General features: G+C 38.0%; 1 pseudogene; it reads left to right on the top strand.

The window, feature by feature from the left end:
• The first annotated feature begins 377 nt into the window (after positions 1-377).
• On the top strand, positions 378-2,946 carry LOC116888840 (annotated as a pseudogene).
• The last annotated feature ends 19,967 nt before the right edge of the window (positions 2,947-22,913 follow it).

The raw sequence follows: 22,913 nt of genomic DNA, 5'->3' as shown, positions 1-22,913 counted from the left end.
TTGACTGCTGTGTGTCAGTCTGTCCCTGGTTTCTGCCTGGCACGTCTGCTGAGTGCCAAGCCGCCCAATGGTGATGGTAGCCGCAGGTCTCTGAGGAATCTTGAAGGCAAGGAGTCAGGGCTGGAGTTAGAGATTAAGCTGCAGGCTGAGTTTCCAAAGCCTCAGGAAAGGGTGGTGGCTTGTTCCGAGCCACCACACAGGGCACAGATGTGGCTGAGATTCCATTTGCTGTAGAGAGGAAATCTCATTCGAGGCCATAATGTCTCTTTCTATGCTGGCTGCTTAAGCTAACACTACCACAATTCGGCTTCCTTGGGAGGAATCAGGCTGACCCTGCATGAGGTTCCTGCCTTCCTGAGCTTGAGAGAAGCACAACTATGGCATCTCTTGATGACACAGGGAAAGTGAAGAAAGGCTTCCTGTGGCCTTTGTGCCTGAAGGACTTTCAATCTTTCTATCAACTTCAGTCACATTATGAGGAGGAACAGTCAGAGGATTGTGATGTCAAAGGGCAAATTAAAGAGAGAGTTTCTTATAGTATCCCAGACTAGCATCCAGTATAGTGGAGGATGTCCAGGTAATAATCTGCCTGCCTCCACTTACAGATTCTTGGATTACAGATGGACTATTAAACTTGTGAGTAAGCAGTGACTTAGCCTGTATGTTAGAAATATGAACACCATTCTCCTGGTCCTGATTTCTGTGGGGGTTGAACGAGTAGTTGAAGTGAGAATGAGATGACAGACCCAAGGGTATGAATAATTCAGCTATGAAGGGGTTTGTCTTTACATGTGGGAACCTCAAGAGCTTGGTGATATGAGAAGCTATCTTTCTGACTTCAAAAAACACTGTGCTGCAAGCATTGACCACTATGTTGTTAAAGTCAACAAATTAATAATCAATTTGGAAAACTTACTGCATTTGACAGAACAAATATGGAGACTTCACAGATTAGAGCAATAGAATAGTCCGTGGTGCCTTGGGTCAATGGGCGAGGATGTTTCTTTCTGTCCAGACTAGGTGAATAAGTTCAGTATCCGGAACTGCCATTACCAATGCCACATCTGTGGGTCTATCATGTGTAAGAAGTATATGAAACTCATTGGCTACCCTTGGCAAACTCACCAGTGCCAGCAAGAACTCCGTGAGCACACACATGAGTCCCAGCCAGTCACCTAACCGTGTCCATGGCTCCCAACAAGACAGCATCAGTAGCATGAGCAGTGTCAGCTCAGTACTAGACTAGAAGTGTGATGATGGCATCTACTGCTGCACAAGAAGGAGAATAACCCTGACATCATGAAGCTCTACAAGATGACATATGCCAGGCAGATTTGGCTGTTTGCTTGCCTGTAGAATCAAGAGAGTGCTCTTGGAAGTTGTTAACTTGAATCACGTCCTGCCCAAGGGTCATGGAATGAATTCCCAATTAGGACCTGGGAAACTTGGACTTTGCATAGAGGAAGTTGATCAGAAAGCTCCTGAATACACCAGGATGCCAGTATTCTTAAATGCTGGGTAGATTACCTACCGTCTGGAGCATGCCAATGAACTTCAAATGGAAGTGAAGAAAGTGTACTAGCTTATAGAGGCTTTAATTAAGAAGATCTTAGCCTTCGGCTTGAAACAAGAATCTTCACATCCAAATTCTTTGTGGCTATTGAGGATGATAAGATACTCAGCTACATGGTTCATGCAGGAAAGGTTACTGGGTATGATGTTACTGTCTACCAAAGCACAGTTTGAAGAACTGAAAAAGAGAAGGAAGCAGGGTCTGGAGCAGAAGAGGACCAGAGGACATGGAGAGTCAGGCTGCCCTGGAGTCCCGACTGAAGCTTGAGGGAAGACAGAGTAGAGTGGTTTGGCCTCTCATACAGCCAATGGAGACATGACGTCTCTTCAAGGCATTCCTGCCTCCTTGAGAAGAGCTGAGGGTTGGCTCCACTGTCACATGGTCAGGAACAGAGTAAAGATCTCTCCTCCAGCAGATCTAGAACATCACATCATTCATCGTGCAGATGTACAGATGAGGAGTGTACACTACAAGAGGACCTGCAGCAGCTGCAGGATGAGTATGACCAGCAGCAGACTGAGAAGGCCATTGGCAACAGTGGAAACAGACCTGTCCCAGAGGCATGCCAAGGAGGAGGAGCTGCATCAGGAGCATGGCTATATATGCTCCACCAGCTAGATCTGGGACGAGAACAAGAGGAATTCCTGGAAGCATCCCTGAAAACACAGACTCTTGTTCTAAATCTCTGAGAAGTTATACCCTTCCCTTCGGAGACCAGCCAAGTGTCTCACACTGATCTTGCCTATTCCTTGGATCAGGACTCCTCCGCACTTCATAGCAACACAGATTCTGATACGTTTTCACCTGACTCAGCTGTTGTACCCATCCACTTGTGGTCTGAGGCCCCAGCCCTTGACCAGGAATTACTCCTTCAGAGCACCATATCACAGCAAAGTGATAAGACCTTTCTCAACCAGTTTGATGAAGAAGACCTCTGCAGCCCTACAAGAAGGTGCTATCAGCCCTGCTGTTGTAGAGGATTTCATGGGCCCTCCAACTGCTAGAACTAAAGAATACAATCTTTTGGGGGAAAGAGGAGGTAGCAGAGTTGGGGGCGGGGAATCCCTGTACTGACCCAGAAAGTCCAGCACCCAACCCCTTTCATGAGGATTACCATCCCAGGCCTGCCAGTCCAGCTGCCCCTGGACATCCTTTTGAAGAGTGCCCATACACCATCCCCTTCAAGGTAGACCGTGGTAGTGGCATGGAGGCTGAGGAACACTTTGGAAGAAGCTGCTGCTCTAGCAAATTGACAAAATCAAGGCATACTTGTTTGATGACAGTGTGGTCGAATGGCTGAGGTTGAGTTTCTGGCAAAGAACCTCTGGGAGCTTAAGTGCACCCTGGCTAAGCAAAAGGAGGCCTCTAACTGACAGCAGTGTGCAGGGCCTGGGCGGAGTCTTTGGTAGCATGATATCAAGTGGGAGGAGGAGAAAGGCAGTCACCTTAATACAAACAGGTGAGGGAGTGGAAACAGTAGTGTCTTGCTGTGCACTTCGAGGCATTTCCACTACGGTTGAACAAGAATAGGAAAAAAAATCAGCTTTCATGTTCTGATTTTTCTGTATTACTTTTTTTTTAACAAAATGTTCCCCTTTCAGGGCACTTTACCATTTTATTTCAAGATACAATTCTGTTGGGCCGAGGCAGAAATGGCTCCTGACCACCTCTTAGTCCATTTTCTGCTGACTATTTGTCATCATTATGCAGTATCACAGGGCAGCCCCTGATAGGAACCTTCCTGTAGCCAAGATAGGGGCTCCAACAAAAATCTGTACTGACTTGATTGATCCCTTTCAGCAACTCCCTGCTTGGACTGTCTCCTGAACATGTAGAGAGATGCTGCTGTGAAGGGAAAGGGAAGGACCCAGTGGAGAACAGTGCCTCGTTTTGTGGGTGGCAGGAATCTTGCCAGGGTTGTCCCCTCCCAATTAAAGGGAGTAAAGTTCCCAGGTTGAGAGTGGTGGTGTGGTGGTTTCAGTGTGAGTTTGGTTATGAAATAATGGTGACAAACTTTTTGTGAATATTATAGTTTAGGAGAAGTTTCTACTTGTGCAGGTGTCTGATCCCCTGGAAACCTCCTTTTAGGGCTTTGGTAGAATGACCACTCTGTAGGTCCCATTCAAGGGCCTGTTGACTTAGGAATTGTGACTTGGAAGCTTCTTTGGAGTATTAGCCGGTGATGAAACACTTCTGAGTCAGGAGATAAATTCTAGTACCTTCCAAGGTCCTCTACTCAGCCATTTTTTCTCATGATTCATCCTGACCTGGGAAATTTGTAAGATGATATTTTACTACTTTGAGTATTGAGAGACAGAAATATTTGAGGCACAGATTGAGATTTTTTCACAGTCTTGAAGTACTTGAACTCTTGATAGAATACAGGAAGGGGTGTTATGTAGCTTAGTACTTTGGTTTACATGGATTGATAGATGACCTTGTAAGATCTTTGGTGTGCTCAGTCATTTCTTCAGTGATGCTCTTTAGTTAATGGACAGTAACTGTCCACTAGTCACTTTCCTATCAGCTAACTCTGGACCATGCCTTTCGTTGGTTACTGGGGTGTAATCTAAATTTTTTTTTTGTCATATTCTGATGAAGATTCATCTTGGTAGTAAGAATGTTATTTGGGTGCAAAGATCTCTATTTTCAAAGCATTAATTGTAGGTCATTAGTACATGTTAGGGCTTTGGATGGATATAAATTGGTGTATGGGACTGTGGGAAAGGTTGATGAGAGAGGGTAAGAGAACTTTGGGTTTTGTTAACAGATGTTTACTGACCTACTAGTGAATTACCAATCATTTGCCAGGTCGTTGGTGTCACTGGCTGTTTTGGAAGGTAGGCAGCCTGGCATTTCATGTTACCTGGGGCAGGCTTCCTCTCTTTCTAAAGCACAGTCTCCAGTCATACCCAGCATATCCACCCTGCTTTGTCTGCTTTTGCTGATGGAAAAGAAGATACCCCTAACAAGAATGAAGCTGAATACTGGTTTTCACCATTACTTTTCCTGACACCATCAGGTGTTCGGAGTGGTACAACTGCAGACATTGCTTTTCTTCTATACTTGGGTTTCTTAATTATCTAGTGACTCATTTAAATGTACTCCTTTCCAGAACTCGCCCCAAGTAGCAGTCTGACTCAGAGCATGGAGAAAACAAATGCTTTTAAACAACTATTTTTAAATCCCAGTTGACTGACTATTATACCAAGTGAACTCAGATCCCAGAGGTTTTACTGAGTTTCTCATTGAATTCCTCTTTGACCATATTCTGAAAGTCAGAGACATAAAAAGAGAGACTTGTCTACCCTTTGGCTGTACCACTTCCCAGAATTCATGTAGGCCAAAGTTGGTTTGCAGAGGATGTTTGGCCTGTGAGTAAACCACAGTTCCAGGTTCTTACCTTGAGTGAATACTTGTTGTTTCCCAAGGTCCCAAGGTCTTATCAGTGAAAGAACATGTCCTTCATAAAGTATTGACCGATCCTTTTGGTTCAGATCCTGTTCATAGTAGAAGGGCTTCTTGCTTTGTTCTGTTCTAACACACTAAGGAACTGGAGCATCGCTCACTGCACTTACCACATATCATCTCTTTGTTCTCAGATGTTAAAACATCTTTCTAAATAATCATGAGCCATGTTGCATAGCTATGCCATACGATTTGACTTTGGGAATTGGCCTCTGTATGAGAGTAGACTAGAGTAGCACCGTGTGCTGGTAATTATGATGACTGTTAGCAAGATGGTCCATGACATGCATGCACTACACTGGAGTCTTGTATCAGGCTTTTATTAAATAAATAAATTATATTTACGTGAGGCTTTTATTAAAAATATAATATGTCATAAATATTTTATAAAATGTAAAACTCTGGAATGATTTTAATTTTCTAAACATTTCATAATGCTTAACAAGTAACTATTTTAGAAAAAAATATAGACAGATGTAATGCGGTTCTTTAAACTAATGGGGTGTTTTTTCAAGTTTCATTTTTATCACTTGGTGTAAAATAGCCAATTTTATGTTTTTTGATGGGACTTTAATATGCCTTTCTTAAAGCCAGCAATATATATATATATATATGGCTGAACTTCTATTTAATGAGTGTCTCATTATTTTCCAAATATTTTTACATTTTTTTAATTTACTGACATTCAAAATGTTGCCCCTTACCTGGCCCTGTTTTCTAAAAGTTCTTCACCCCATCCACCCTCCCCTTTACCTCTAAGAGGGAACTTTCCCACCCTCCTCTCCCACCTTCTTCACTTCCACCTCACCCCCTTTTTTCAAACAACCTAAGACCATAAGACATTAGGTATTTTATATTGCTAATGTTATGAAATTTCATTTCTCTAAAGTTTATTTAGCATTGCTGGGGAAAACATGTCAGTTATAACCTCTTTAGTGGTTTGCTTTTATATTGTTTGAGAACGAGAGCTCAGACACTTATTCTTGAGTGTTTTTCTCTCATGGCCAAAGCCAAAGTCTCCTGAGATCTCAGTTCCTTGTTCATAATATGGAACTTTGCCTCTACTCTAAGTATTTGAGTCCACCATCTTTCTGTTCTTTATGATCTTTAGAAAATATTGAGAACTCTAGGTTCTAAGAAGCATGCATATGCCTAACATAGCATAGTAAATATCCTATCTGTACAGGATGCATGGTTCATCAAAGTTCTCACAGGAGTACCATGTCAACTCCTGAGCCTATGGTTTATATGCCCTTTCCCTGAGTATTTAGCAATTAAAATTATTACACCTATTTCAGCCTATCCCAAATATTAATATCTTACTGCTGATACTGACAAACCCTTTTAGGGTTTATATTTCTATTGTGAGAAAATTACTTCTAGCAAAAAAAAAAAAGCAAGCAAAAATATCCCTGCCCTGTTGGCCCTGTTGATGTGGTGGACACAGCAGTAAGTACATACAATATAAAAAAGTGAGCATCTTCAACAAATTGTGCGGTTCTAACTGAATGCTGATATGTAGAAGGATGAAAATAGATATATAGTTATCATCCCACACAAAACTCAACATAAAACTGGAAACACTAAATCTAATAGAAGAGAAGTTGGGAAATAGCCTTGAATTCATTTTATGGGCATAACTTTCTTAACAGAGTACCAATAGCGCAGAAACAACTATCAACAATTAATAAATAGGAATTCATGATACTTTCTAATATATTAAGAGCACAGGATAGGATAATTCAGATTATATCCTCTTTCAGCTCATTTTCATTCTAGGTCTTTGGCTCATACTACAAAAAAAAAATTTTTTTTGCACACTTGATACCACGGGACAATAGGACTTAGCTATTTCAGATGTCTAGAATTGGCAACAAAGTTTTAAACATTTCTGAGGAGTCATTGCCAAAGAAACTTTTTTTCCTTTTAAGAAGTATCCAAAACTAAAGCAAGCCTTTTATGGAGTGTTTGAAATTACGGATTTCATGGATGCTTTACAGCAGGGCCTTCCTCTACTCGTTCTTGTATTCTGCAAGGTCTGCTGAAACAGCAGGAATCTGAAACTGGCTGTGGAATTAAATTTCTCTAACATGAGTAATGAGAGCTGTCATCAGTCTGATATCTATAGGGAAAAAATATTTTTACTATGATGTTTTTATATCACCTGTGAGTATTATGTCTGATCCTCGTATGCAAAAAGTGATGTACAAATTGAACCTGACTTTTGTGTATTTAGGGATTTTCAGTAGAGCTTGGGCTCTAAAATTTCATTCTATTGGAAAGATTTTATGAAGAGTAGGCCTCATAAAAAACATTTGTGATGATCTTGATCATAACCAGGACTTTTGGAAACTTTTATTTCTTCATCATATTTGCTACTGATTGACTGTATTGATTAACAAAAGTATAGCATTTTCATTTTAAAAGAAAATTTGAAATTAGTTTTGAGATAACAAGGACAATATGATTTAATAATTTGATACATATTTTAGAATCTACCATATACTTTATGTGGTTATTTGGGTTTAATTTTTTTCAACTTAAGTTAGATGATAAAACAGTGTCATACCTATACAATGAAGAAAGTGGAAATTTCTTGTGATGTACGGTTAAAACTGATTCACATTGAAAATCTAACCTTGGAAGGAGGATGCAAATAGGAGTGAGAACATCACAAGGGAATCCTGTCATAAACTTGTTGCCAGATGGTTTAACAACTGCATATGTTGCTTTTATTTTCTCAAATTAAGGGATGAGATGAGAACTGTACCCCTGTTCTGTGACTTGGCTGCATAGCTTAGGCTGATCCTAGAATGTTTCTTTCTCTATTCTATCTCTAATCTGTCTATCCCTAGGCCTAGGCCTGAAAACTCATAACCTCCATACTAGGTAATCTTCCAAGATGACTGATTCAATCTGGTTTCTCTTGACTTCTGATGGAATTGCTCTGCTTGGCCTCATACTAACTTTGGCTATATGTCTTTATCTTCTGGCTCCTTCTCATGCTTTGGCTAATAATGTCTTCACCTATGCCTAGCTTGTTCTCTCTGCAACTTGTTTCTGTACATCTGTCTTAGTAAAACTGCCATAAACACACTACCACTACCCCTCTCTCTCTGTTTCTGTCCCTGTCTGTCTCTCTTTGTGTCTGTTTCTGTCTCCCTATCTTTCTGTCCCTCCATCTCTGTGTCTCTGTCTCCGTATCTCTCTGTCTCTGTCTGTCTCTGTCTGTCTCTGTCTCTCTCTGTCTCTGTCTCTCTCTTTGTCTCTCTCTCTCTCTCTCTCTCTCTCTCTCTCTTTTTCTGGCTCTCACTTTGCTCTGCTCTGCTTTTAAGTAGCCCCTCTTTACTGTGCTGTTCTAAATTTGTATTTTGTTTATCCTTTCTCTGACTCATTGGATCAAATGTTTCTCTGATTTGTCACTTTGTCTGCCTTTAAATTAGGAGTCCCTATCAAATATGTCTGCTTCCTTCTACACACTAACCTTAACTTCACTGTACAGAAATAAAAGGTGTGCCTGTGTACCAGTCAAATCATACTCTGATCTGTGGCATATCTTCACTTTGGTCAGATCATACCTTTGGATGTGATCTCTTGCCAGAGCAGACATATTGCTGGATTAAAATTCTTCTACAAAGAATGTCTTAGGAAGCTAGGCAAGGTGATTCCTGTTTACTAACCTAGCATTTGAAGCCTGGATCTGGAAGCTCTCTCATAAGGTAAAGACCAGATAGTCTATAGAATAATTTGCATGTCAGCCATATCTACATTGTATGTCCAACATGTTGTTTTTTTAATATGTTGAGGTTTGAGGGATGTATGAATCTTTGAGTATAATAGTAAGACACTTGTAGTGATTTGATATTATGTTTGTTTAGCAGAATAAGAAACAGTTTGTCCCCCAGTGCTTATAACCTTACTAGTCAAAAGGTTTTGGTCTGAAAATGGCAAGAGAAATATGATTCATCTTGTAGATCAGGACTTAAAACTATTAGAAAGTAGTTGTTTACTCTCATAATGTTGTGCCACTAAGAATATCTTTTCAATACAGTCATTGCTGTAGATCACAGTATTAAGAACTAGGTAATGTTTGTGTTTCCTTTGCTCTTGTTGTAATTTTCAAAGTTTCTTCTTACACAATAAAAAATAACCAGTAAGGCTGAAGTTACCACATGATAACCAGGTTGCTGAGAAAGAGTGTGTATCACATGTATGTACCTTCTACACTATTAGCATCCATATGTCATTTAAAAGGTATTCATTATTACTTAGCCCTCTCTTTATTCACTCCTGTCCACCTTGCTTTTCTTCTTCCCATCCTTCCCAATTCAAACCCTCCTGCTTCATTGTTCTCATTTACATTTAATACCACTGAGTTCTACTTCCTCTTACTTGAAGCTTCTTCACCATAGACCCATACTAATTCCCTGACTTACATGGGTATGTGATAGCTAATCTTTGTGGTCAACTTGACTACATCTGGAATCAACTAAAGCCAAGCAGTTGAGTATACCTTCTAGTTTTTCTTTTTCTTTTCTTTTCTTTTCTTCTCTTCTCTTCTTTCTTCTCTTTCTTTCTTTCTATCTTTCTCTCTTTTGTTTGTTCATTCTTTTCATTGGATCACTCAAAGTGTGAAAACCTATGGTAAAGTCTAAACTACTCTTCCCTGTAGCAGCTTATACAAAAAAGGCATAAAGAAGGAATGTTTTGCTTTTTGCCTATTTTATAATTTATTTTTTTTTTTTTTTAATTTTTAAGATATATTTCTTTATTTACATTTCAAACATTATTCCCCTTCCTGGTTTCCTGTCCATAAGCCTCCATTGCCTCCCCTCCCCTCCCCCATATGGGTATTCCCCCTATACATCCCCTTTATTGCCCCCCATATTCCGCTGCACTGGGGATCCAACCTTGGCAGGACCAAGGGCTTCCCCGTCCATTGGTGCGCCAACAATGCTATTCTCTGCTACATATCCAGTTTGTTTGCATTTCAAATGATATCCCACTTTATGGTTACCTCTTCCATCAACCCTCCATCCCATGATATTCCACTTGCCAGTTACCCCTTCACCAGGCCTTCATCCCACATTTACCCTTCACCCTCCCCTTTACCTATATGAGAGTTTTCCTCTACCCATCTACTCTTTCCTGCCCTACTGCTCTAGCATTCCCCTTTGCTGTGGCATATGGCCTCCCCAGGACCAAGGGCCTCCCTGCCCATTGCTGTCAAGCAAGGCCATCCTCTGCTACATATCCTTGGTTGGTGGTCTATACTCTGGGATAACTTGTGGTCAGGCCAGCCTATGTTGTTCATCCAAAGGGGTTGTAATCTCTCTCTGCTCCTCCAGTCCTTTTTCCTGCTCCCCCACCTGGTTCCCTGAGCTCTGTCTGATGGTTGCTTACAGGCAAATTCATTTGTCCTTCTACAGAGGATTCCCTTCTGGTATTGCAACCTACTTTTCAGGATCAACACAGACAGAATAGCAAAGATCTCTAAGAACTCCCCAGGTGTTTAACCTTCTGAGATGAGCACCCACTAGATTTTTGCCCATTTAAGTGGGAGACAGACATACGGATACCACCAAGATCACCACCTGTAATATACTCTAATAGATTATGGTTTTTTGTATAGCCATTAGAGTTACTTAGCTCTAGCTGTATTTACTTTTCTTCACATTCTTTACCACAATTCAACCCCACCTATGTCATTATTCCCATTAACAAACATGTTCATATTTCATATATATGGGTATGGATATATATATATATATATATATATATATATATATATATATTCTGAGAAACTGGAGTAACCAAATGTATAGTCCAAATTAAATACCCCTATAAAGATCATGTAGATTGTAAATTACCTGCCAAATGAGAAAAAAATAAGTTGTTTTTCTGGGTCTAGGTTATCTCATTCAAAATAATTGTTTCCATATCCATCCATTACCTGCAAGTATAATTTATTTTTCTTAATAACTGAATATCATTTCATTGAGTAAAAGCACAATGTTTTAGTTATCCTTTCTTCATTTGATACACAAATTGAATATTTTCATTTGCTGGGTATAGTGAATAAAGTATCAATGAGATACAACTCACAGACCATATGAAGCTCAAGAAGAAGGAAGACAAAAGTGTGGATGCTTCAGTCCTACACAGAAGGGGGAAGAAAATAATCATGGGTGATAGAGGGAGGGAGGGAAATAGTAGGGAGAGAGGAGGGGGATGGAAAAAAGGGGACAGAAGGAGATTCTGGAGAAATTAAAGAAGTACAAGGGTCAGAAATTTGACTGGAGGTGTGTATCAGTGGGGGAGGGGGAACTGAGGGTAGCCATGAGAAAGTCCCAGATGACTGGTACCCAAGAATTTCTCAGGGCCCAACAGGATGACATTAGCCAAAATACCCAACAAAGGGAGATAGAACTTTTAGAGACCATATCCAATGGATAGGCAAAGCCCCCGTTTGAGGAATGGGACTATCCATCCATCTCAAAAATATTAATACAGAACTGTTCCTGACAAAATGAAATGAAGAAACAAGGAGTGGATCAGAGACTCAAGAAAAGACCATCCAGAAACTGCTCAACCTAAAGATCCATCCCCTGTGCAGACACCAAATTCAGACATTATTGATGATGTGAAGAAGCATTTGTTGACAAGAGCCTGGTATAACTGTCCCCTGAGAGGCTCTGCCAGAGCGTGACCAATACAGATGTGGATATTTGCAGCCAAGCATCGGACTGAGCATGGAGACCCCAATGGAGGAGTTTAGGGGAAAGAGTGAAGGAGCTGAAGGGGCTTGCAACCTCATAGGAAGAAGAAAATCAACCAAACTGACCGTCCCCCCAAAGCACTCAGGGACTAAACCATCAACCAAAGAGTATACATTGAGGAACTCATGATTCCAACTGCCTATGTAGCAGAGGATGACCTTATCTGGCATAAATGGGAGTGGAGTCCCTTGGTCCTGTAGAGGCTCAATGACCCAGTATAGAGAAATGCTAGTGTGCTCAGGGAGGATCGGTTGGGTGGGTGAGGGAGTAACCTCATAGAAACTGTGAGGTATAGGGGGTTTGTGGAGGGGGGATAACATTTGAAATCTAAATAAATAAAATAACAAGAAAAAAAGAAAAAGAGTTAAAGTTATGTAGAAGCCACAAAAAAATAAAATAAAAAGGTTAATCATCACCATAGACTTTTTTAATATTGCAGGCTCAGAGTTTACGTGGGAAAGGCTAAGATAAATTCTAAAACCAGGAAATTGAATTCCATCTACAAATATTATAACTTGATTCCACAAAAAACAAGGAAAGCTCCTGACGGAACAGCAGGGACAGTTTAGTATGCAATGGGCAGTTCTCAGTGCTTGGGAAAGCAAGCCTGGTATCAATCTGCAATGTGGTCAGGTACAGAAAAACAATGCTAACCATTTTCCTTCACCACATGAGAACTGATTTTCTAAAATATGATACTTTCAGAAAACAGGCAAGAGAAATATCAGTGTGCATTTTAATTTGTAGAATGAATACAAAGTTAAGTACATGAAAGCATCTGTGTTCTAGGGTCTAATTAATATTAAAATTGTGAAGATAATTTGCACCCTACCAACAGGAGAGAAGAAATGACTTAAAAATAAAAGAGAATAATAAAAGGACATTTTGCAACTCCAAATGACAGAATGAAAGAATGGAAGTTGTTCATAGTTTTGATGATGATAACTTAATTGTTGACAATAATTTCAGTATTCTATGCTTAAAAATATTTAAATAATTTCCTGTACATTGAGAAAATGTGTTCTCTTAGGCTCAAAAAAACTATTTGGGGAATAACATTTTGTGAATATGTGTATAATTTTAAATAACAATTTTCACATAAATTCTTGTCTTCTTTGCTAATATGTATTTGATGAAACTGATATGATTCTAGTTGGCACCAAGGGTGCAACATTATTTCTTCTCCTGAATTGTGAAGATAATTTCCACCCTACCAACAGCAAAACTCAGGAAGCGCCTCTAGGATTGGATTTGAAGAAGATGGAGAATGAAGATTTAAAGCTAGCCTACATACTTTGTTGACCTACTTACTTCTTTGGCAGGCTTGGGTTTTGAATTCCCAGAGAATGCCTTTTGGAAATAGAGGGTGAAATAACGGGAGTGAATTCTTGAGAATGGTATAAGTTATTTGTTAGAGACAGTGGTAACAAGGAGGAGAGGTCACATCAAGTAGTCTGCTAGAGGGCTGGGGAATATGACTTGGACATTAAATTTGGAGGAGAGTTGGGAAAAGTAATGATCTACAGTTAACCTACCTATTTTGCTACCCAGAATTGCTGGCATGTTTCCAGAGATTATCTCATGAGTTTGATGGCTATTCTTGCAAAATTTTCAACAATTTATTTTTATCTTTTTTACATTTCAAATCCAGCTCCCCTCCCTCTTTCCCCCAGTCTAGCCCTTATTAATCCCTCTACTCATTACACCATCCCCTTCTCCTCAGAGAAACAGAAGGTCGATTTGGGCACCACATTACCCTGGAACATCCAATCCCAGAAGGATTAAGTACATCCTCTCCAACTGAAGTCCATCCAGGCAGTTCAGGTAAGGAATGGGGAACCAATAGCAGGCAATAGAGTCAGAGACAGACCCTGCTTCAATTGGTAGGGGATCCACATGAAGACCAAGATATACATCTGCTACAAATGTGTATAGAGGCTATGCATAGCCTTGCATATCCTTTTTGGTTCGTGGAACAGTTTCTGCAAGTCCCCTTGGACCAAGGTTGGTTGACTCTAGAGGTCTTATTCTTCTGTCCTTGACACCTCTGGCTTGCTCAGCTCTATCTACCACTCTTCCATAAGACTTCCTGAGTTCCAGCAGATGTTTGACTGTGGGTATCTGCACCTGTTTCCATATGCTGCTGGATGAAGCTCCTTAGCAGACCATTATTCTAGGGTCCTATTTGCAAACATAACTGAGTAGCATTGATAGTGTCATGTATTATCTCTCTCACATGAGATGGAGCATGCCATTGACTGGTTCTTACATCAATCTTTATTCCATTCTTATGCCTCTGCAACTGTAGGCAGGACAAGTTTGGGTTGAAGGTCTTGTGGAAGAGTTCCAGTTGAAGTCCTGCCTGTCTACGGGAAGTGGTTACTTCAGCCTCTATATCCTCCACTGGTAGGAATCTCAGCTAATGGTTACCCTCATAGGCTCTCTGCCACCTCCCCTCTCCCAGGAAACAATCCAGATCATGTTCAGCTAAAGGATGGATAAAGAAAATGTTGTACATCTACACAGTTGAATACTATTTAGCTTTTAAAAACAAAGACATCATGAAATTGGAATGTTAATGAATGAAACTTGAGATTATCCTGAGAGTAGTAACACAGAACCAGAAAAACACATATAATATGTACTCACTTATAAGTGAACATTAGCCATAAAATAAAATATAACCATGTTACAATCCACAGAGCAAAGAAACTGTGTAACAAGGAGGGCCCAAGGAATCATTTGTGAATCTAACAAACAAGGGAAAACACAATAGCTATTGGAGATGGATGAGGAAAGAGAACCAGATGTAAGAGAGGAGAGGAAGAGAATGAGGATGAAGATCGTATGTGGGCAGAAGGGAGGTAAGAGAGGGCTAGGAGAATGAAAATCAGTGGGGAACATCTCAGGTTACCAATTTTTATCATTAATTCATTTATTATAATGAAAGATATGCTGATTCTTTTGTGCTATGATATAAAAATCTGGTGTTTCAGAAAACATTTTGAATAGAAAATAATTTACTAACTTCTATTGTAAGAGTTATGGAGGATGAGAACTGAATATTTTCATCATACTTTTCCCCAACCTCAACATTTTGTTAAGGCATTAGGTTAAAATTTTAACAATATTTAGAGCAGGAATATAAATTCATAAATTTATACATACATGTGTGTATGTGTATGTATTTAAGTGTGAGTGTGAGAGAAAGAATGTAGTAATATACTACATTATATACAGTATACTACATAGTAATATACTCTAGCTTTTTTTAGATTTCTCTCTCCATTTAAGCTATCTTCCATATATTGACTTTCAGTACAAACATTATAGATATTTTCCATGAGCATTTACTTAATGTATTTGTTAGTGTATGATACACTTCTGTGCTGCTTTACACTTAATAGTGGTCAAGAGCCCAATATTTCCATGAATGTCAAATTCTTAATTAATTTCTGTAGTATACCTGAGGAACAACATATTCAGCAAAATATTTCCAAATACCTAATGACTTATAACTATTTTCAAGTCCTTTTTACATTTTTATCACCCTCACATCAATTATATCACTAATTTGATTTAACATGTTTATAAACGTTCCCATCTCTCTCTACAGTGAGTTCTTACTACAGTAAAATTATGTCCAGTTGTTTTTCCTGTCACCCTCTGTGACCGGCAATGTGTACCATAAATCAATAATATCAATTTAAATGAATGAAGTTTCATATCCTGAATTACTAATTGCTTATTATTTTGATTATAATATTCCAAATATTTTCCCCATTAGCTTTATTTCTATTCTATTTTTCCTGAGATAAGAAAAAAATCAAGTGAAACAATATGGTTCAAATTTGTAGGATTTGAATGCTTGCAAAGACAATGACATCTAACAGATTTTCAAAGATTTTAAACATGCATTTGTTAAAATGAAAGGAAAGTAAACTTTTTGGAGATCTTCCATTGGAAACTACTAGGAATACACATGTATCCTTTAATACTGTGAAAAGTAGAAGGGAACACAAGACTTAGAAATCAAACTTGTTTCTGGTGGCTGTGAGTTATACAAACTGTTGTGTTTGAATATGTTTATTTGAATGATTAAAGGTTGATTTATATTGCCACCAATTTTATTTTCAATAATTCTACTAAATTTCAAACATTCGATAAGCAAATCTTACTAAAGTGTTTGTTACTTATTAAAAACTTAGATTGTCCGTAATTTTCCTGTTTTGTTATAATACAGACGCTTACATTTCAATATTTATACTGAAAATAAATATACTGAAAATTATACTGTCAAATAAAGTATAATTTTAGTTTACATTTTAGAGGGTAATTATTGTGAATGACTTAATAGCAACACTATTTCCACATTGCTACAGTATTTATAATTTCTTCATTTATATTTCTGAATAAGTAAAGATTATTCATACAAAGTTGAAGAAACTCTTATGTTGTTTGGCAATCATTGGCTAATATTAGTGACAAGATAGCAAGATGTCTGTTTACCAAGGAAAAAGAGATAATCACACCAAAACTTTTATAATACAACTTAAAAAGTCTCTCTTCATTCACATTATCTGAAAATCCATTCCTGCTTTATTAAATATTACTCTAGGTATTTATAGTACACCTTCAACTGTTATATGTACTTGATTCCACTGTATTATGTAATTCATATTAGCAATGGTTCTTTTGAAATTGTGTACTCTTAAATGTGAAATAGTGACATTAAAGTTTTGATCTATTTGAACAAACTACAAAGTATGCCACAATTGCTACAAAATTTAAAAATAAGTAATATATTCAATAGATATCAAGTGACTATTCATTAACATCATAAACAATTTTGTTTCATTCTTCAAATTTTCCAACAAAACTTTGTAGATCAGTAATAGAGATTACTTTAATAATATATTACTTTGGTGACATAATATAAAGTAGTAGAGATTACTTTGATAATATATTACATTTTGGAAAAACAGACATTAATTTTAAGATTTATGTGAGTTTACAATAAAAATGAAAATTAGAGAGTTCTAATATACTCCTAGAAGATTCACTTCTCTATTGTCATCATCCACTGGGTTGGGGAATTTATTTCATTGATGTGCCATGTGTTAAGTTGGGAAAGAAATTTTTGGAGTGAATGCAAAACATAGCAAAAATACAGAATGTGAGAAAGAACATGGTTGAGAGGAAAAATAACACCAGGAAATTTTGAACAATCACAGGGGTTCACAATAGTTTACATGTTCTCGTCTCGTGTGTGTTTAACTTAGTTCCATAAGATACAACATAATTATATAATACTGCAAATGTGGGTTAGCTGAGAACATTAGAAAACGAGTACCAATAACTAACTGACTTCTTGTTGTTGTTGTTGTTTTTGAAGTGAAAGAATGTATAATTCAATTCTGTATCCTATTATTTGGTCTTCACAATTTATTGATTTTGTTTATTTCGTGTTCCCACTGTTCTATGTCCTGTTTCTTTAATCACGGTTAATATTTCCAAGATATAGGAAGCAATCAGAAAATTGGAAAATAAAATTTTGGTAAAACAAAGGAATGTGTGGAAAAATAGTCTTTAAAACAATTATAAGGTACAATAAAGACAGATTAGTCACAAAATTGAATTCCATTTAAGAAATATGATAGCATTGTATATATAGTATGAAAAGTGTATATTAAAGTTTTTGTAGTTAGTTCTAAATGACTTCAGACTAAAAATTAAGCTGTGTGATATTTAGGAAGACAGTTGAGGAGAAAGATGTAAGGGAAACGAAGATGATCAGCTCACTCCTTGTTCATAGAGTTTAAAATTCATGTACATAACAGAAAAGCTAGTTTCATTTTTTAACATTGGAATTTCTTCTTTTAAATACTTATTCATTTTTAGTTCTAAGTGTGTGTGTGTGTGTGTGTGTGTGTGTGTGTGTGTGAACACGCGCGAGTGCTTGCTTGTGCACACTCTTGAGTGCTAATAACATCAAGGAGACTCCAGGCACCTAATGCCCCTGGAACTGGAGTCATTGGTGGATTTCAGTTGTCTGATGTGAGTGAGTGCTGGACAATAAACTCAAATTCTATGAAAGAATCACATGTGACATTAGTCTCCAGGTTAACACTTTAGACTAAAGGTCTAAATGTGTTTTACATTAATTATAAACATCAAGCTGGTTTGGGTTTGAGGCTCTCCCCACTGTGTGGGAAGGTACTCAACAGCCTATGGAAAGAGAAAACTGGACACCACCCCAGCCTCTTTCTGAAAGACATGCTGGGGCAATGGTGGCACAGAATATGTGAGAGTGACCAACCATTGTCTCCTTTAACTTGAAGCCCATATTAAGAGAGGGAGCTCACACCCTACTGTCTTGATCAGAGATTCCATAGCTTAGATGTGAGATAAAACCAAACATGACAGGCAAAAATAATGAAGGGATTCCAGATGACATTCTGATATACTCATAGATGGATGCCTTGTCCAGTTGGCACTAGAGAGGCTTTCTCTGTCAGCAGATGAAAGTGGGTACAAAGACCCAGAGCTAAAGTTAAAGGTAGACAGTCAATATTGAAGGTCTCCATCAGGTAACTATTTTGGCCATGGTGAACTTAATGGGAGAGTGTAAGAAAAGTCTGTAGGACTCACGGCAGATGGAGGACACCAGGAGAGAATGGGCATCTGCATCAAATAAGCCGGCTGTGTGTAGGCTCACAGAGACAGAAGCAGTAAGCATGGAACTTGCCTGGGTCCTCACTAACTCGTCTATTTATGTCATAGCTGTTAGCTTGGTGTTTTGTAACACTCCTAGCAGTGGAAGCCAGTTTGTTTCTGACTTTTGATTGCTTTTTAGACTCTTTTCTACCTCTTGGGTTGCCATGTCTAGCCTCTATATGAGGGTCTTTGTCTTGTCTTATTGTATCTCGTTTTATCTTGTTTATTTGTTGTCTTTTGAAGGTCTTGTCTTTTCTGAAGGGAAATGGAGGGGAAGTGGATTTAGGGAGAGCAGAGGTCAAAGGGGAGCTGGGAGGAGTAAAGGCAAAGGGGAAACTGTAGTCAGTTTGTATTATATGGGACAAAATATAGTTTTATTTAAATAAATAAATTAATAAACAAACAGTCTAGGCCAACATAATAGCAAATCCAATTAAAGTATGTTTGCTCCCTGCTAATCAGTTCCTTCATCTTTGTAAGTTACTTAAATACCAAAAGCTTATATATTTATATATTTATGACTGGAGGGAATGATCGATCCACCATGCTGATTGAAAAACACACACACACACACACACACACACACATACACACACACACACAGAGTCTTTTTGCTGTTTCCTTTGTCAGGCTCCTATGTACTTGTAGCACATGCTTCAGTATTCTCATCTACCAACTCCCATCTTCTCACAGGAGCACTGGGATTAGAGATGCACTGCACTGTAACCATTCATGTTGCAATGTTCTGTGGATTCAAACTCAGATTTTCACACTTGTACAAAAATAGTTCATCCATTAATCAATCTATCCATTGAGTGTCCTCTAAGTCACACAGACACCATCTGCTTTTATGATTGACAAGCTATCTTCAATTCTTAAAGATTTTAAAAAAATATTTCAATAAAATACAAGTTAGACAACAACCATGAGGTCATTCCTCAATTTAATTTTATTATCTCATAGTTGAAAAACACTATGATATATATAAAGAACAATAATTTCTCAAGTTAATTCTTATGATTCTTAATATCTCAAAATTGGTCTAAATTATGATGTCATTGTACTTGAGGTTGACATTAAGTCCATTAGGAGTATCCAGTGAAAATATCTCCTGCATTTTAATGGCTTGTCTTTCTGAATATAATTTTATTGACATCCCCCTTCTAAAATTGTCTTATCTTCACAGTTTGTATAATACAATTGTTTACAAGTAATTACAGAAGATCTAATTCAGTATTTTACTATGACTAGTAACTGAATAATTGTAATGCATTTCCAAAGGATTACAAGTATCATACAGTCTTATAATAATTTTTTAATGTGTTAAAATATTTTATATCTGAGAATGAAAATAAAATACCAATTAATGTAGAGGTTAGTTGTTAATGCTTTTTTTCTTCAGAATCTCATGTAGCCTAGGCATTTGGTAAGATTATAGGTATGTATCAACAGACCAAGCAATTTTTTATATGTAACTGTTCCTTCTTTTATTTTCTATGCTTATTCATATAACTAAGTATGCCATTTTATGCCTTATTTGTAAGTTACTAAAAGGGGATTTTATATTCCTTAAAAATACTTTACAGTAAAAATACAAATTATCCTGCCTGCAAAATATGCTGGGATAAAATATTTTTATGTATTTTTATGACACTAAGACCCAGTAATCTGGACAAGAAATGCCAAAGACATATAAGATAGTTCACAAAACTACTAGCAGTTATTGATCTCCCATATGAATAAAGGCAAGAGTGATCAGACAGTGTTCATGACAATTGACCAATTACTACACTGCCTCTTCTGATTACCATAATTTAGTAATAAATTAGTTATCAATGGATCAAGTGCAGGGTATGGAAGTTTCTACATATCTATCTGCATTGTGCTCCTACATGTTCTACAGGTACTACTGGATCTACATTATAATCCAAGTTCAACCATATTTTCATACATAAGTTTTAAACAAAACTATTTGCAAATAGTTGGTATGTTCAAATCTTTCCAGGTCTCCTTTTCCCACATATTTTTCTTCAGACACAGATATATTCTATTTTAATAAATATTTCAATAAAAAACATTTCATTTTTCCAAAACCAGCTCACCTGAAATTGTTTCTCATTATAAGTACAAAAGTTTTTGACATTCAAAAGTTTGTCTTTTTTGTGTATGTGCATGTTGCTACAAACTAAACTAAAACACCTCTAATATATGCCAAACATATTGCCTCCTATATTTATAACACATATGGCCAAGGCAACGTGTGTTGTTTATAAGTGTGTATATTTCTGTATACGAAATGCTAAATGGAAAGCTAGGGACAAAATTTGTTCTTTTCCACAAGAATGCTGGATCCCAACGAGAGCTGACGATACCATTCTGTAGCAGAATGATGTGTTAGTACTTGCCCTTTTTAACTCTTAATGTATTCTTTTCTCATCTATTACATGCTGACCTCAGTTTTCCCTCTGTCCTACCCTTTCCTTCACTCCCTCCTCCTACTCCAATCCATTCCTCCTTCCCCTTCAGAACAGGGCAGACCTCCAGTGTTATTAACCAAACATGGCATATCAAGTTGCAATGTGACTAGATGTCTTCCCTTGTATTAAAGACAGCAGAGGCAAGCCAGTAGGAAGAAAAGGGTCCCCCAGAACAGGCAAAAGAGTCAGGGACATCTCCCATTCCCAACAGTTAGGAGTTTCAAGAAGACATAGCTGCACAAACATACCTATAAGAACACATACTAGTTCATGTCCTTATAGGCTCCCTGATTTTACAGTGCAGTATCTTTGAGCCCCAAGGGGATCAGGTTAGTTGGTTTGTGAGTTTTTCTTTTTGCTGTCCTTGGCCCTTTAAGTCTTACAAACCTCCTCCTCCTCCTCCTCTCTCCTCCTCTTCCTCCTCCTCCTCCCCTCCTCCTCCTCCTCTCCTCTTTCTTCTTCTCTCTCTCTCTCTCTCTCTCTCTCTCTCTCTCTCTCTCTCTCTCTCTCTCCCCCCCCTTAAGATGCCCCTAAGCTCTTCCTAATGTTTAGCTGTTGGATTCTGCACCCATTCACATCAGTTGTTGAATGAAGACTCTCGGATGATATTATGCTTGAATATCGTTAACAGTGCCAGCAATGGGCCTCCTCGCATAGCATGCATCCATCTCAAGTAGTCATTGGTTGGCCACTCCCACAAGTACTGCACCACTTTTATCCCAGCGCATTTTGCAGGCAGGATAAATTGTGTTTTGAAAATTTTGTAACTGACTTGGCGTCCCAATACCTTCAGTGAAAAGCTTTTACTTATAACAGGAGATGCTGTTTGTACCCCATTGCTAGACAACTTAGGATCATGAATTCCTGAAAGTATCCACTGCACTAGAGTTCTAGGCTTGTAACTAAACATTACCATGAAATAAAGAAATGTTTCTTATGGAGTTCTTCCCCTACCTTGTTTTGATGACTGTAATGGTATTTTTATGATATTTTTCAATACAATGAACTGCTTTGAAAATATTTTTCATACAGTGAAGCAAGAATAACTAGCATACAGCAAACACATTCTTTTACAGCCACCAAGAGTGTGGCATTCTCCTTTTCATCAACTCAAAACTGCTATGAAGAACAATCTTTCTTTCCTGTCAAGATGCATATGTCTAATACATTTGCTGTATCACAGCCATTTGAGCTTGGCATCCTGGATCTCGCTGAGAGAAAGTGATTGGCAGGAGCATAAACTTACTCTCAGGGAGATCCAAGATGCCAAGCATTACAGTCATCAAAGAAGGGAGAGTGGAGATGGGATAGGAGGTTTCTGGATGAGAAACTGGGAAAGTGGATAACATTTGAAATGCAATTTCTCATAGACAAAATCAGATTTGTTTGTAAAACCTGGGCAATGCATTAGCCAACTTCAATGGAACTGAAAAGCAAAACAGTCAAAATGAACTCGGAGGAAGTTAAGTGGAGGTTAAATGAGCTACTGTTGAAGCGTCTGAACTGATGATTATGAAGATAAAACCTGTTATTATCCAGGATACTAGCAGAGATACAATGGACTGCCAGTGCTACTTATTTCATTTCTTGTGGTTATTTGGACCAAAAGAGTCATTCAGGATGCATGCTTCAATGGAAATTGTGGATATTTATAAAATGTAATTGCATTTATTTTATTTTTGCTTCAAGATGATTGTGTTTGTGTCTCTGTACATGTGCCTGTATGTGTGTGTATGTGTGTGCAACAGAACACAACTTAAAGCAATTGGTTCTCTCTTACCACGGTAATGATCATCATCAACCTTTAACCACTGAGTCATATTACTGGCCCATTTACTGAAATTGTACAAAGGATAAAAAGAGCAAATACAAACAACATAGCGCTGTGTGATCTAAGAA

The sequence above is a fragment of the Rattus rattus genome, chromosome 1 (assembly GCF_011064425.1).
Source record: "Rattus rattus isolate New Zealand chromosome 1, Rrattus_CSIRO_v1, whole genome shotgun sequence".
Taxonomy (NCBI): Eukaryota; Metazoa; Chordata; class Mammalia; order Rodentia; family Muridae; genus Rattus; species Rattus rattus.
The sequence above is the reverse complement of the archived record's forward strand: the minus strand, read 5'-3'. Positions and strand labels throughout refer to the sequence as shown.